At 55.2% G+C, this 14,232-nt stretch overlaps 1 protein-coding gene across 1 annotated transcript in view; it reads right to left on the bottom strand.

Annotated features, from left to right (window-relative positions):
• The window catches only part of LOC142258717 (uncharacterized), a 491,515-nt gene that overhangs the window by 237,264 nt on the left and 240,019 nt on the right, over positions 1–14,232 (bottom strand). The gene's annotated exons all lie outside the window — the stretch shown is intronic.

The following is a 14,232-nucleotide window of genomic DNA, read 5'->3' as shown; positions in this document are numbered from 1 at the left end:
ACATCGGGCTCAGCACCCCCCCACACACACACACATCGGGCTCAGCACCCCCCCCCCACACACACACACACATACACATCGGGCTCAGCACCCCCCCCACACACACACACATCGGGCTCAGCACCCCCCACACACACACATCGGGCTCAGCACCCCCCCCACACACACACACACATCGGGCTCAGCACCCCCCACACACACACACACACATTAGGCTCAGCACACCCCCCACACACACACACACATCGGGCTCAGCACCCCCCACACACACATCGGGCTCAGCACCCCCCACACACACACCGGGCTCAGCACCCCCCCACACACACATCGGGCTCAGCACCCCCCCACACACACATCGGGCTCAGCACCCCCCACACACACACCGGGCTCTGCACCCCCCCAAACACAAACATCGGGCTCAGCACCCCCCCCCACACACATCGGGCTCAGCACCCCCCACACACACACATCGGGCTCAGCACCCCCCACACACACACATCGGGCTCAGCACCCCCCACACACACACACACATCGGGCTCAGCACCCCCCCACAAACACATAGGGCTCAGCACCCCCCACACAAACACATCGGGCTCAGCACCCCCCTCACACACACACACATCGGGCTCAGCACCCCCCCACACACACATCGGGCTCAGCACCCCCCCCACACACACCGGACTCCGCACCCCCCCAAACACACATCGGGCTCAGCACCCCCCCAGACACACATCGGGCTCAGCACCCTCCCACACACACATCGGGCTCAGCACCCTCCCACACACACATCGGGCTCAGCACCCCACACACACACACACACTCACACACACATCGGGCTCAGCACCCCCCCCACACACACACACATCGGGCTCAGCACCCCCCCCCCCACACACACACACATCGGACTCAGCACCCCACACACACACACATCGGGCTCAGCACCCCCCCCACACACACACACACACATCGGGCTCAGCACCCCCCCCACACACACACACACATCGGGCTCAGCACCCCCCCACACACACACACATCGGGCTCAGCACCCCCCACACACACATCGGGCTCAGCACCCCCCACATACACACACACACATCGGGCTCAGCACCCCGCCCACACACACACACATCGGGCTCAGCACCCCCCACACACACACACCGGGCTCAGCACCCCCCCCACACACACACACACCGGGCTCAGCACCCCCCCCACACACACATCGGGCTCAGCACCCCCCCCACACACACATCGGGCTCAGCACCCCCCACACACACACACATCGGGCTCAGCACCCCCCCCACACACACACAGCGGGCTCAGCACCCCCCAAACACACACACATCGGGCTCAGCACCCCCCACACACACACACATCGGGCTCAGCACCCCCCCCCACACACATCAGGCTCAGCACCCCCCCCCACACACACACACAGCGGGCTCAGCACCCCCCAAACACACACACATCGGGCTCAGCACCCCCCACACACACACACATCGGGCTCAGCACCCCCCCACACACATCGGGCTCAGCACCCCCCCCACACACACACACACACATTGGGCTCAGCACCCCACACACACACACATCGGGCTCAGCACCCCCCCACAGACACATCGGGCTCAGCACCCCCCACACACACATCGGGCTCAGCACCCCCCACACACACACACACACACACATCGGGCTCAGCACCCCCCCCACACACACACACACATCGGGCTCTGCACCCCCCACCACATCGGGCTCTGCACCCCCCACACACACACATACATCGGGCTCTGCACCCCCACACACACACACATCGGGCTCTGCACCCTCCACACGCACACACACACACCGGGTTCTGCACCCTCCACACACACACACACACCGGGCTCTGCACGCCCCCACACATTGGGCTCTGCACCCCCCCACACACATCGGGCTCAGCACCCCCCCCACACACACACAGCGGGCTCAGCACCCCCCAAACACACACACATCGGGCTCAGCACCCCCCACACACACACACATCGGGCTCAGCACCCTTCACACACACACACACACATCGGGCTCAGCACCCCACACACACACACATCGGGCTCAGCACCCCCCCACACACACATCGGGCTCAGCACCCCCCACACACACACATCGGGCTCAGCACCCCCCCCCCCCCACACACACACACACACACACACACACACACATCGGGCTCTGCACCCCCCACCACATCGGGCTCTGCACCCCCCACACACACACATACATCGGGCTCTGCACCCCCACACACACACACACATCGGGCTCTGCACCCTCCACACGCACACACACACACACCGGGTTCTGCACCCTCCACACACACACACACACACACACACACACACCGGGCTCTGCACCCCCCCCCCCACATTGGGCTCTGCACCCCCCACTCACACACATTGGGCTCTGCACCCCCCCCCCACACACACACATTGGGCTCTGCACCCCCCCCACACACATTGGGCTCTGCACCCCCCCCACACACATTGGGCTCTGCACCCTCCCCACACACACACATTGGGCTCTGCAGCCCCCACACACACACACATTGGGCTCTGCACCCCCCCTACACACACATTGGGCTCTGCACCCCCACACACACACATTGGGCTCTGCACCCCCCCACACACACACATTGGGCTCTGCAACCCCCCCCCACACACATTGGGCTCTGCAACCCACACACATACATTGGGCTCTGCCCCCCCCACACACACATTGGGCTCTGCAACCCCCACACACATCGGGCTCTGCACCCCCCACACACATAGGGCTCTGCACCCCCCACACATATAGGGCTCTGCACCCCCCACACACATCGGGCTCTGCACCCCCCACACACACATCGGGCTCTGCACACACCCCCCACATGGTGCTCTGCATACCCACACCCACCGTGTAGGGAACACACACTTACCTCTCCTCGGTCCCTACCGCTGCTCCTCGTTCGTCCACTGTCTGTGCTCGGGACATATCAGCACAGTAGTGATGTCACCGCTGTCCTGAACTGTCAGAGCAGACAGCGGGATACTGATGAGAAACAGCGAGGTGCTGCCTGTCATCTGTGCTTTCAAATGTATTAACATCTGTGATGCCGATACATTTGAACGTGCAATCCTGAGCAGGGGGCTCGGTGCTGGAGGTGACCGCACGGTAGCTGCCGCCAGGTGCCTTCCGCCCAGCTCACGGGCCCCACAGCAGTGGAAGGGGAGAGGATGGAGTGTGGGGAGGGTGCGGGGGAATGTGGGGAGGGTGCAGAGGAAAGGGGGCGGGGACTCCACACACTGTACCTGCCCAGCAAGGATTCTACATGACGTCGACTGTGAAGCTCGTCGACAAGGCACAACATAAGCTCCTGCACTTGATGTCCTGACATCCACAGGAAGCAGCAAAATCACGGCAGGAGCAGTCACATGACCACTCTGAGCCGGAGGAGAGGGGCTGACAGCAGGGCAGGTAGGGAGTTACTGTCTACTTACCTGCCCTAATGTAGCCCAATAGTGTAATTACAAAAAAAGGCAAAATAAGCCAGATAACCCCTTTAAGAGGATGGACAGAGGCATACATAGAAATCATGGGACCCCATAGCGGATGTTCTAATTGGTACCCCCCTCCCCAAAAAAATAAAAATGTAATTAATATTCAGCTGGGTCATATAAGAACCTCTCTCACAACTTTACAGCCCTTACAAAGTAATTTTCCTCCTAATGAAGTCCATTGATTCCCCTTTCATTTCTCCCGTAATGTATAATGCCAACAAAAGTGTCCCACAAGTGTGTCGCCCAGGGATAAGGGGTACTCAGATCCGGGCCAAGGGGTCGCTTCTGTAGGTATCACGGTGGCTTGACCCGGTCTGTGATCCCAGGCTCCACAACAAAAAGGGAAAGGGGAATAGGTAATGGAGATTGTCTGTGACGCCACCCGTGGGTTGCGGTGATGAGATGGTGGCACCGCCACTGCCTCTGGGGACCATGCCCGGGACTGGTGGTGTGGGGCAGCAAGGTGGAATCCCCTCCACGGGTAGGGGAGGTGTAGTCCCAGGGCCCAATTGGGAGTTGTGGTGGTGGCAGGGATTGCAGGGATCATGACCCTGGAATTGTTGACTCCGGTCTCCTTCATATCTCCTCCCTCCATTCCCATTCTTAACTAAAATGACTACACAGACACCGAATATCTTTGGATAATTCTGGCCATAGCAGCCATTTATTAACAAAAATACATAACCAATAAAATTGCAACATGGTAAGGTCATTGAAGCTACAAACCCTGGTGATTCCCATAAACCGAACCATAAAACCAACTTGCTCCCAGCCGTTACCCACAGTGGCTCAGGCGCACCACACTGTAAGGGTTAATCCTTCGTTAACCCCAACACACCCACAGGGGCCCCGACATCCCCGTCGGGATTCCCCTCCAAATCACCAGGTGACCAGCCATTCTGCCAATGAGGGGATCCACACCCGTATGGATTCCCCGAACAATTTTAAACCAACTTCAAGGACCCACCAATAACACGCCACTCAGCCACTACGACCCGAGAAACCCCCCCACCCCCCCCCCCCCCCTCTCCCATATAATGCACAACCCAGTAATACCACAAATTTTAGGGAGGGCGGGCGGGACTCTTCCTTCAGCCAGGGGAGCGGGAAAGTACCGCTCCTCCCCTTTGGCCATCCAATCCCTTCAAAACGGGCTCACTCCCCCTCCCCCACCCATGACATCCTGACCTCCCCACCAATCAGGGGTCATGCCGGCCTCCGCAAATGCCCCGGAGTGGGGGAGGGGGGGGCAATGCTCCGTCCTCTCTTGACCCTGGAATTGTTGACTCCGGTCTCCTTCATATCTCCTCCCTCCATTCCCATTCTTAACTAAAATGACTACACAGACACCGAATATCTTTGGATAATTCTGGCCATAGCAGCCATTTATTAACAAAAATACATAACCAATAAAATTGCAACATGGTAAGGTCCTTGAAGCTACAAACCCTGGTGATTCCCATAAACCGAACCATAAAACCAACTTGCTCCCAGCCGTTACCCACACTGGCTCAGGCGCACCACACTGTAAGGGTTAATCCTTCGTTAACCCCAACACACCCACAGGGGCCCCGACATCCCCGTCGGGATTCCCCTCCAAATCACCAGGTGACCAGCCATTCTGCCAATGAGGGGATCCACACCCGTATGGATTCCCCGAACAATTTTAAACCAACTTCAAGGACCCACCAATAACACGCCACAACGAAGGCACCTTGATAACCTTCAAGTGCCTGAGACCCCCCTCAACCTCAGGGCCCTTTCAATACCTCCCTGCAGGCCGAGGGCCCACAAATCGATCCCTACCGCATTTAAGTGTACCCCGTCCGCCAACCAAAATTCCTCTTCCGTCCTTTCCAACTCCACATGCCGGATACAAACACCCCCATTCCGACTCACAAACTTTGAAATCGCCCTATTAACCTTTGCCCGCGCCTTGTTCAGCCTATCAACAGACCGCGCTTTCCGCCAACTCCTTCTCGCCACCATCTCCGACCGAACCAACGTAATCCCTGGGAAGGACACCCATAGCCGTAACAAGTCGTGCTTGATGTCTTTTATCAAGATTCTAAAAGGCCTTTCCCCTAGATCGTTCCCCCCAACGTGCAAGACCAAAACTTCAGGAGGCCTGTCTAATCGGGCATGTTTATGCACCTCTTGTAACACCCTGCTCCACCCTAACCCCCGAACCCCGAGCCATCGTACGAGAGCCACTTCCCTGGCGAAGCCTAACTGTCTCCCGTTCCTTCTCGCATCCGCTCGCTGGGCTCCCCAATACACGTAATAATGGCCAAGGATCCAGACCAGCGAGGGGGAGGGAAGGGGTGTTTCTGCAATACAAAAAGCACAAACAAAACAACCATTTTAGTGCCTTATACCCTCAAAACGAAACACCCACACCCAGGCTGCCCCCCCCCATTCATTGTAAGACTCCCTACTCAGTTCCCGACCACCGCCTTAAAACGCCCCGACTTCCACCTACCAATCTGCTTAACCGTGTCTTCAGACAAACCGCACATGGATGCCTCTGTTGCCGCCCCTATGCGAAAAGAATGCGATCCGAAAGACTTAGGATCTAACCCCAACGACTTCAAACACGCCCTGAAAACACTCACAAATTGGTATCGTGATAAGAAAGACCCATCGTCATGACATAACAGCGGGCCGCCCACCTTTTGACGGATCTGTTCGAAATTCTTGAAACACCTCAACGGGCACATATTCGATCCCCCAACCGCTCCCAAACACACTCGCCTCCCTGCCCCCCGTTGATCAGTTTTAGATTTTCTTATCCAAAATTCGATTCCCCTGTCCACAGCAATAATGTCACCATGACTCAAACCCCCAGGGGACACCTTACTGGGAGATACCAATTCCCCCACCCGCAGGGCTCCAAAAAACGCCAAGGAAAACGCTAACCTAAACAAATGTTCCTCAAACGGAGATGTACAAACCTCACCCAACACCCCCCCCAGCCGTTCCAATAAGCCGAATGACACCGGTCGTCTACCATCCAGTAGCTTTCGTCCTCTCCGAAAACCCTTCAACGCCTGGACAACCAAAAAACACTTAGTTAAATCCCGTAACCCTCGCAACCGGAAACCAAATGCTAACCCCGCCATAAAACGATTTACCTTCGCAACGGACCACCCTGCAACCGCCACTCCCCCCAATTTTTCCAACAATATTCCCAACTGATCCTCTTCCGAAAAATCCCCCCCCTTCAGCCATTGCTCCCAAAGCCCCCATGCTGCCTGATACGCTGTCCACGTATTACCCGATAAGGACGCCCGAATTAGCGGTCCCGCTGCCCGAACACCACGTTCCAAAGCTGTGCTGGGCACTCCAACCCGCTGGACTCTGCCTCTGGTGCGCAAACCCGGAACCGATCCCACTGAAAACGAGAGAGGGAATCAGCTATTAGGTTCTGAACGCCTGGCACATGAGCCGCCGTAATACATGTGTTGATTTGCAAACAAACCAATACCAACTCCCGTAACACCCGAACAACCGGAGGAGAGGACGCCGAAAACTGATTAATCGCCAGTACCACCCCCATGTTGTCACAGTTAAAACGAATCTTCTTGTTCGCCAACTGGTCTCTCCAAAGATGAAGTGCCACCATTATTGGAAAAATTTCCAATAGTGCCACATTCTTTGTCAGGCCTTCAGCCGTCCAGTTGTCCGGCCACCGACCCACACACCACTGACCCTGGAAAAAAGCTCCGAAGCCAGAGCTGCCCGCCGCATCCGTGAACAACTCCAAGTCAAAATTGTCCACTACATCCTCCATTAGCAGGGAACGACCGTTGTAGTGCTCCAAAAACTGTCCCCAAACTGCTAAATCCGCTTTGTGTTCTGCCGATAACCGAACGTAATGGTGCGGAGCAAGCACCCCCGCCGTGGCCCTGGCAAGTTGTCGCGGAAAAATCCAGCCCATTGGCATCACCCGACAAGCAAAGTTAAGTTTTCCCAGTAGGGACTGAACCTCCCTTAATTGCAACTTCTTTACCCGCCGTGCCCTTGCCACCTCGTCCCTCATGGCAGCGACCTTGTCCTCGGGAAGCCGGACTTCCCAGGCCACTGAATCGATCACAATACCCAGAAAACTTAAGCTAGTAGTTGGCCCCACAGTTTTTTCAGGTGCCAAGGGCACCCCAAAGCGGTGCGCAACCCACTCCACAGTTGCCAAGATCCCGGCACACTGCGCCGAATCGGCCGGACCAACACACAAGAAGTCATCGAGGTAATGTACCAATGCTGACAAGCCCGAAACGTCCCGAACAACCCACTCCAAAAAACAACTAAACGTTTCAAAAAATGCGCATGAGATTGAGCACCCCATGGGCAGACAGCGATCTACAAAATAAGCCCCTTCCCAAAAACAACCCAACAACCGGACACAATCTGAATGCACGGGCAAGAGCCGAAAAGCTGATTCAATATCTGTCTTAGCCATAAGTGACCCCTTTCCACATTTTTTTACCCACCTTATGGCCTCATCAAATGACGTATATACCACCGAACACAGTTCAGCCGGTATCCCGTCATTCACCGACCTATCTCTTGGGTAAGACAGATGGTGAATCAATCGGAATTTCCCTGGCTCCTTTTTTGGCACCACCCCCAACGGCAAGACCACCAGATCGGGAAAAGGAGGGGCCTGGAACGGCCCCGCTATCCTCCCCAAAGCCACTTCCTTGCCTAATTTTTCCGCCACGACCGCCGAATGCTGGTACGCTGACAAAAGATTCCTCGTCGCCGCCGGGACAACAAAATCGGGCGCCGGAATTCTGAAACCCTCCCCAAATCCCAACCGCAAAACTTCAGCTTTCTCCTTATCAGGGTACCTATTTAGGTACGGAAGCATCGCGGCTAAGCTCACCGGCGTCAGACCCTTGGGTATGAGTTGTTCCGGGCTTGGATTTGCCTTTCTTAAAGCACTTTGCCGCTCCATGCGAGGTCCCATTACAATGGGTACAGAGGTGCTTGAAACGGCAGGTGGCCCCGAACTTGCATTGCCCCTCATTGAATTGCCAACACACGCCGGGCTTTTGCGGTCCCCCCTGACCTTGTTGACTACCGGCAACCTTTGCTCCAGACTGGCCGGCCGACCCGGGCCCGCCTTGAAAGGGCTGGCCATACCTCGACGGCGCCATAACCCGCAACCACAACCCGATATCTTTTTGGTCCCATCTAATAGAAGGTCGAACGGCCTTCCGCTGACGAAACTGTTCGTCATACCTAAGCCAAGTCTGTCCCCCATACACCCTATAAGCCTCACCAATAGAGTCCATATAGCAAAACAAATGTGAACAGTTCTCCGGCGCTTTTTCGCCTATCACGCTCGCCAAAATTGCAAAAGCTTGTAACCAATTATTAAACGTCTGAGGGATCAAGCGCCATCGCCGCTTCTCCTCATCCTTTTTCTTGCTTTCGTCCTTTTTTCCTTTGTCCAAATTAAATTTTGCCAACGGTAGGAGGGAGAAGATCTCGACGTATTCATCTTTCCAGATCTTCTCCCTCACCTCTTTTTTAAGATGGGAACCCAAGGGGCCCTCAAAACAGACGTAAACCTCGCCACGCGCCCGATCATCTAAATGAATCCTGTCCTCCTTATTCTTTTCCGTCTGAACCGACACCGACACCGGGGAAGAAATACCCGCAACCGGCGTTTCACTAATGCCCAGGACAGGTGGATTAATCCAAGCCCCCACTGGCCCTGAGTGTTCCCGTGCCCCCCCAATCCGCTCCAGCAACGTACGCACACAACCTATAAGCTCTCCCAGCTCCCCCCTTCCCGATGCATATCCTCCACCCCCCGTGGGTACTCCCTGACTAAACCCTGGGTGACCTACATTCCCCCTTGCATTCTGGTCCTGACAATACTGGGCAGACAAACAATACATAGAGGCATACTCACCGGGCTGCACGAGGGTAGAGGCCCCGCCAGCCGGACCTCCGGACTCCCGACGTCCCTCCGGCTGCGCCGTAGATTCCCGCCTCCCGTCATCCGCTTCGCCGCTGTTGGCCCCTGCTGCTGCAGGGCCGGAAGATCCCTCCAGTCGCTGATCCAGTAGCTGATGTCTGCCCCCCCAGCCGGCTGCAACAGGGGGCTGTCTGCATTCGTCCGAATCCTGTTGTCGCAGCTCCCCCACGCCACTCCACGGGGCCCCCCCTCCGTTTAGGGGCTCTGCTGATGAGGGCCCTGCACGCCAGGCCCGGTGCACCACCGATCCCAGCCGTCTTGCTCCGCCCCCTCCGCTGGGGCCCGCCCCCTCATCCGACCTATTCTGCAGACGGGGCTCAGGGCGCTCGGCAGGCACATCACCAGAGCGCCCCGCCGCAGCTCCCACATCCATCGCTGATACAGTGGGAGCCGGCCTCGCCCCCAACTCCGGCAGAGGCCTGCTCACCACCGCTGGACCCAGCCGCACTTTTGAATTCCTCCCAGACCGGGGCCTGCTGGACTTTTTTGCACGTGGCGCCCGGCCTGGAGGGTCCCCGGAGGGGCTTCTGGGGCGACGCTGGGCCCTGGGAGTCAGCTCAGGGGATAACCGCTCCGGCGGTCTGGACTTATGGAGGCGCCGCTCACGAGGGGGGGAAGCCCCCTCCGCCTCCAGACTTCCTCCGATGATTCCCTGCACAGATGCCTGCAGCCAGCCTGGAGGACGGTCGCCTGCCGCCGCTCTCAGCCGCTCCAGGATTTGTTCCACAGACTCCATAGTCGCAGGTAATGTGGATGCGACTCTTCCTTCAGCCAGGGGAGCGGGAAAGTACCGCTCCTCCCCTTTGGCCATCCAATCCCTTCAAAACGGGCTCACTCCCCCTCCCCCACCCATGACATCCTGACCTCCCCACCAATCAGGGGTCATGCCGGCCTCCGCAAATGCCCCGGAGTGGGGGAGGGGGGGGCAATGCTCCGTCCTCTCTGGAAACTCACAGTTCGGTTGTCTTGGTGTTGGATGAAGCTAGGCTGATGAGTGTGGTCAGGAAGCACAGAGTCCTTTGTAAACCAACTTGCCGGTGACCGGGAGCCTTTTGGAGGGGTGTGCTGGTCCCACACATGGTGCAATGAGCAGGAGCCCTCTTTTGTTGCACTGCACCTTGTCGTCTGCTTAGCTCCTCTGGTTGGAACGGGGGAAGTCCACTTCCCTGCACTATTCCGGGTTCCCGATGCCGGCGGGCCACTACCCTGCCCCGGTCCACTTTGAGTCCCCTCCTAGTGCCTGACCTGTTCCCGCAGTCCAGGGGCTCCAACCCCTGACCGCTCTGCAACTTTCTCTGCAGCCCAGGAGACACACTCCTGACTACTCTGCTGCTCTCCTCCGACTGAACTCCTCTCCTGCTGCTCTTTTCAGCTCCAAACTGGGGGAAGGAGGGGTGGCTGCTCATATGCACCATGCGGGGGTGGGGGGGTGGGGGAGTGTAATCCCAAGGAGGAAGCGATTCCTGTACCCTTGGTGGGGGGTACAGTCATCTGTGCGTCACACATGCACTGTATGATACCTCCACAGGTACTTCCTCCACAGCACCCTCCAAACCAGGGCTGAGGAGTCTGTAAGAAAAACCTCCGACTCCTCAATTTCACTGATTCCAACTCTGACTCCACGACTCCCTCATACAGTTCACACCAGAAGTTTCCACCCACTATCTATATAGACACATCTGCAGGTTTTACCCTCCGCTATCTAAGCAGACACATCTGCAGGTTTTTCTCACTATTTGACATAAAATCAGAATAAATCTTTCCCGTTTTAGGTCGTTTAGGAACCAAAATTATTTCTATTTGTCAAATGTCAGAATAAGGAGACAGAGGGAATGTCATACACAGGCTCCCCCTGATGTCATTACACCTATTGGGGGCCCACAGCTGCAGAGCAAGTGCGGAACAGGGAGCCAGTGCCCATCTGCTCCTCAATGCTGTTTAACCTGCATCCGAGGTAATAGTAATGGCCCCATCATTCACAGGCCTGGTTGTTCTGCCCCTGCATAAATTACACCATATACATGACACACACATAGATACTATATGAAAGATAGATAGATGGATAGATTAGATAGATGGCTGCAGGGTGAGACTGGGGTGTCTGGGGTCCAAAGGAGGAGGTAACTCTAGAGGCCACACCAACTATATGCAAATACCTGCAGGAGCCCCCACACAGCCCCCTACGCACAGCAGGAGCCTCCTACGCACAGCAGGAGCCCCCACACAGCCCCCTACGCACAGTAGGAGCCCCCACACAGCCCCTACGCACACAAAAAAAATTACACTCAACGAAACCCGATTCCCAATACCGAAGCCTCAGTCTCCTCTTCTATGGCGGCCTGCACAGGCAGTGCTATGAGATGACTTCCCCGCTCTGCACTCATGACACGATGACATCTCCTAAGCCATAGACCTGTAGCGGTCTGCAGCTTAGGAGACGAGCAATGATAGAGCATGGAACTCTTGCTCTGTTACAGGATTGGACTGTATAGGGGGCAATGTGGTGCCAAAACAGTTCAATGTGGTAGTGGCAGAAGATTCAGGGCTGCAGGCAAGAAGATCGGAGTCGGAGACGCGAGTCTTGGATACCAGCAACGCCCCTGCCACGGGGTCCCCTCTGTGTCCAGTTTGGGGGCGCACCGGGGCATTGGCTGTGTCTGTGTGCCAGATTGATGCCTAATAGATGATAGACAGACAGATAATAGGAGGGATGTATAAACAGACAGATACAGACAGACAGACAGAATGTATACACAGAAACATAGCTACAAATTGCACACTATACAGGACAAACATATCTTATACATAACACAGACAGACGGCACATAATACATGATTCACATTATACTTACCGCCTTCCTGGACACCTGGAGTACAGAGGGTCTTTAGAAGCAGCTTCTCCAGCTGCTGCAGTGCAGGCGGCCCTACCCCCTCTCTCTGGTGAAGACGAGAGAAGACAGGACGCAGAGCACACAGGATGGGAGGGCGCCCTCTGCTGGAGCCTGCGCACTGCAGGAGCAGCAAATGAAAGTGAATTGATGCTCCCTCCAGCATCCCCTGTGCTGTCTGCTTGCTGGCACCCTGTGCGACCGCACTAATCGCACATACCTAAAGCCGGCCATGAATGCAACCCCCATATTCCTCTATATATAATGCACACCCATTAGCTCTTCATTTAGTACAATGAGCTTCATATTGCCTTCCATATATTACTATATATTATAATGCACCCCATAGTCCTCCATATATAATACATACCCATATTCCTTCATATATTGTAATACACCCCGTAATCCTCAATATAGTATAATTCAGCCCTCATAGTCCTCCACATATTCTAATGCACTCTTCATATATTATAATACATCCCTATAGTCCACCATATAATATAATGTAACCACCATAGTCCTCTATATCGTGTAATGCACCCGCCATAGTCCTCCATATATTATAATGCACCCCCATAGTCCTCCACAAAGTATTATGGCCATTGGCCACCAATGTACTCACTCATTTATATATATAAAAAAAAAAGGGAAGACAAACCTCTCCTCTTTCCCGCACTGCTCCGGTCTCTGAAGTGGTGCGTGTTCTGCAGCTCTGCACATCTCGGCACAGCGGGCACACAGTAGTGACGTCATCGCGCCCCCCTGTGCTGAGACGCCAGATCTCAGACACCGAAGCAGAACGATGGAGGAGGAAGCAGAGAGCTCCATCTTTTATCATTGCCTTTAACTGTGGCGACATCTGCAATGCTGAGCAGGGGAACGAGCTGTGCCAGCGCTGACATCCCCCCCCCCACCCGGATCTCCGCTTTATGTTTTATTTTACACCACACTCGGCGGCTGCAAAAACATCAAAAAGCTGTTTCAAATGTATATTTTTTTTTGTTTTCTTTGGATTTTTTGAATGAAACATTTTTTTGTTTTATATAAAACCTTTCTGATCTTATTCACTTTCTTTTCTCCCAGTTTGGGGTGTTGAGTAGAGATGAGGGAACCTGTGAAAGTTCGGTTCGGCGGCAGCAGTCGTACCTCCACTAGGTGGAGATTGACCCGAACCCCAATGGAAGTCACTGATTGGCAGTTTGAGTCTCCGCCCACATAATGCCAGCCATAAGCAGAATATTTCCGGGAGACGGTGGGCGGGTTTTTTCCATTTTTTATTTTTTTTGGGGGGGGGGAAGGGGGGTGGAGTTGCACATTACATGTGATCCCGCTGTTGTTACCCCCAGTGTGAGCAATTTAATCACTGCAATGGGCTCGCACCGGGCTGAGCACCGAGCGTACCTGAGCACAGCGATGCTGGCGCCATTGGTCAGCTTACATAAAGCATCCGAACTCTGTTTTCTTTTAAAGTTGCCATTTGGCTTGAAAACATCGGGTTCGCTCATCTCTAGTCCTGAGATCCTCTGCTCGCTGATATAATACACTGGGCTCTGTATTGTGATTATTTGTCCATCAGTGTAGACCTCGTATGTGCACACACCGCTTCATAGACTCCGGCGAGTGCGACCATGCTCCGGTGCTCGGTACAAGCATTTTGATGCTCGGACGGGATTGACTTGTTTACTGAGTATAGTGGAAGTCAATAGACAGATATATAATAGATAGATATATAGATAGACAGATAATAGTGATAAATAGATAATAGATAGATATGTGATAGATAATACAGACAGAT

Source organism: Anomaloglossus baeobatrachus (assembly GCF_048569485.1).
Source record: "Anomaloglossus baeobatrachus isolate aAnoBae1 chromosome 3 unlocalized genomic scaffold, aAnoBae1.hap1 SUPER_3_unloc_2, whole genome shotgun sequence".
Lineage (NCBI taxonomy): Eukaryota > Metazoa > Chordata > Amphibia > Anura > Aromobatidae > Anomaloglossus > Anomaloglossus baeobatrachus.
Note: the sequence above shows the minus strand (reverse complement) of the source record. Positions and strands in the feature narration are given on the sequence as shown.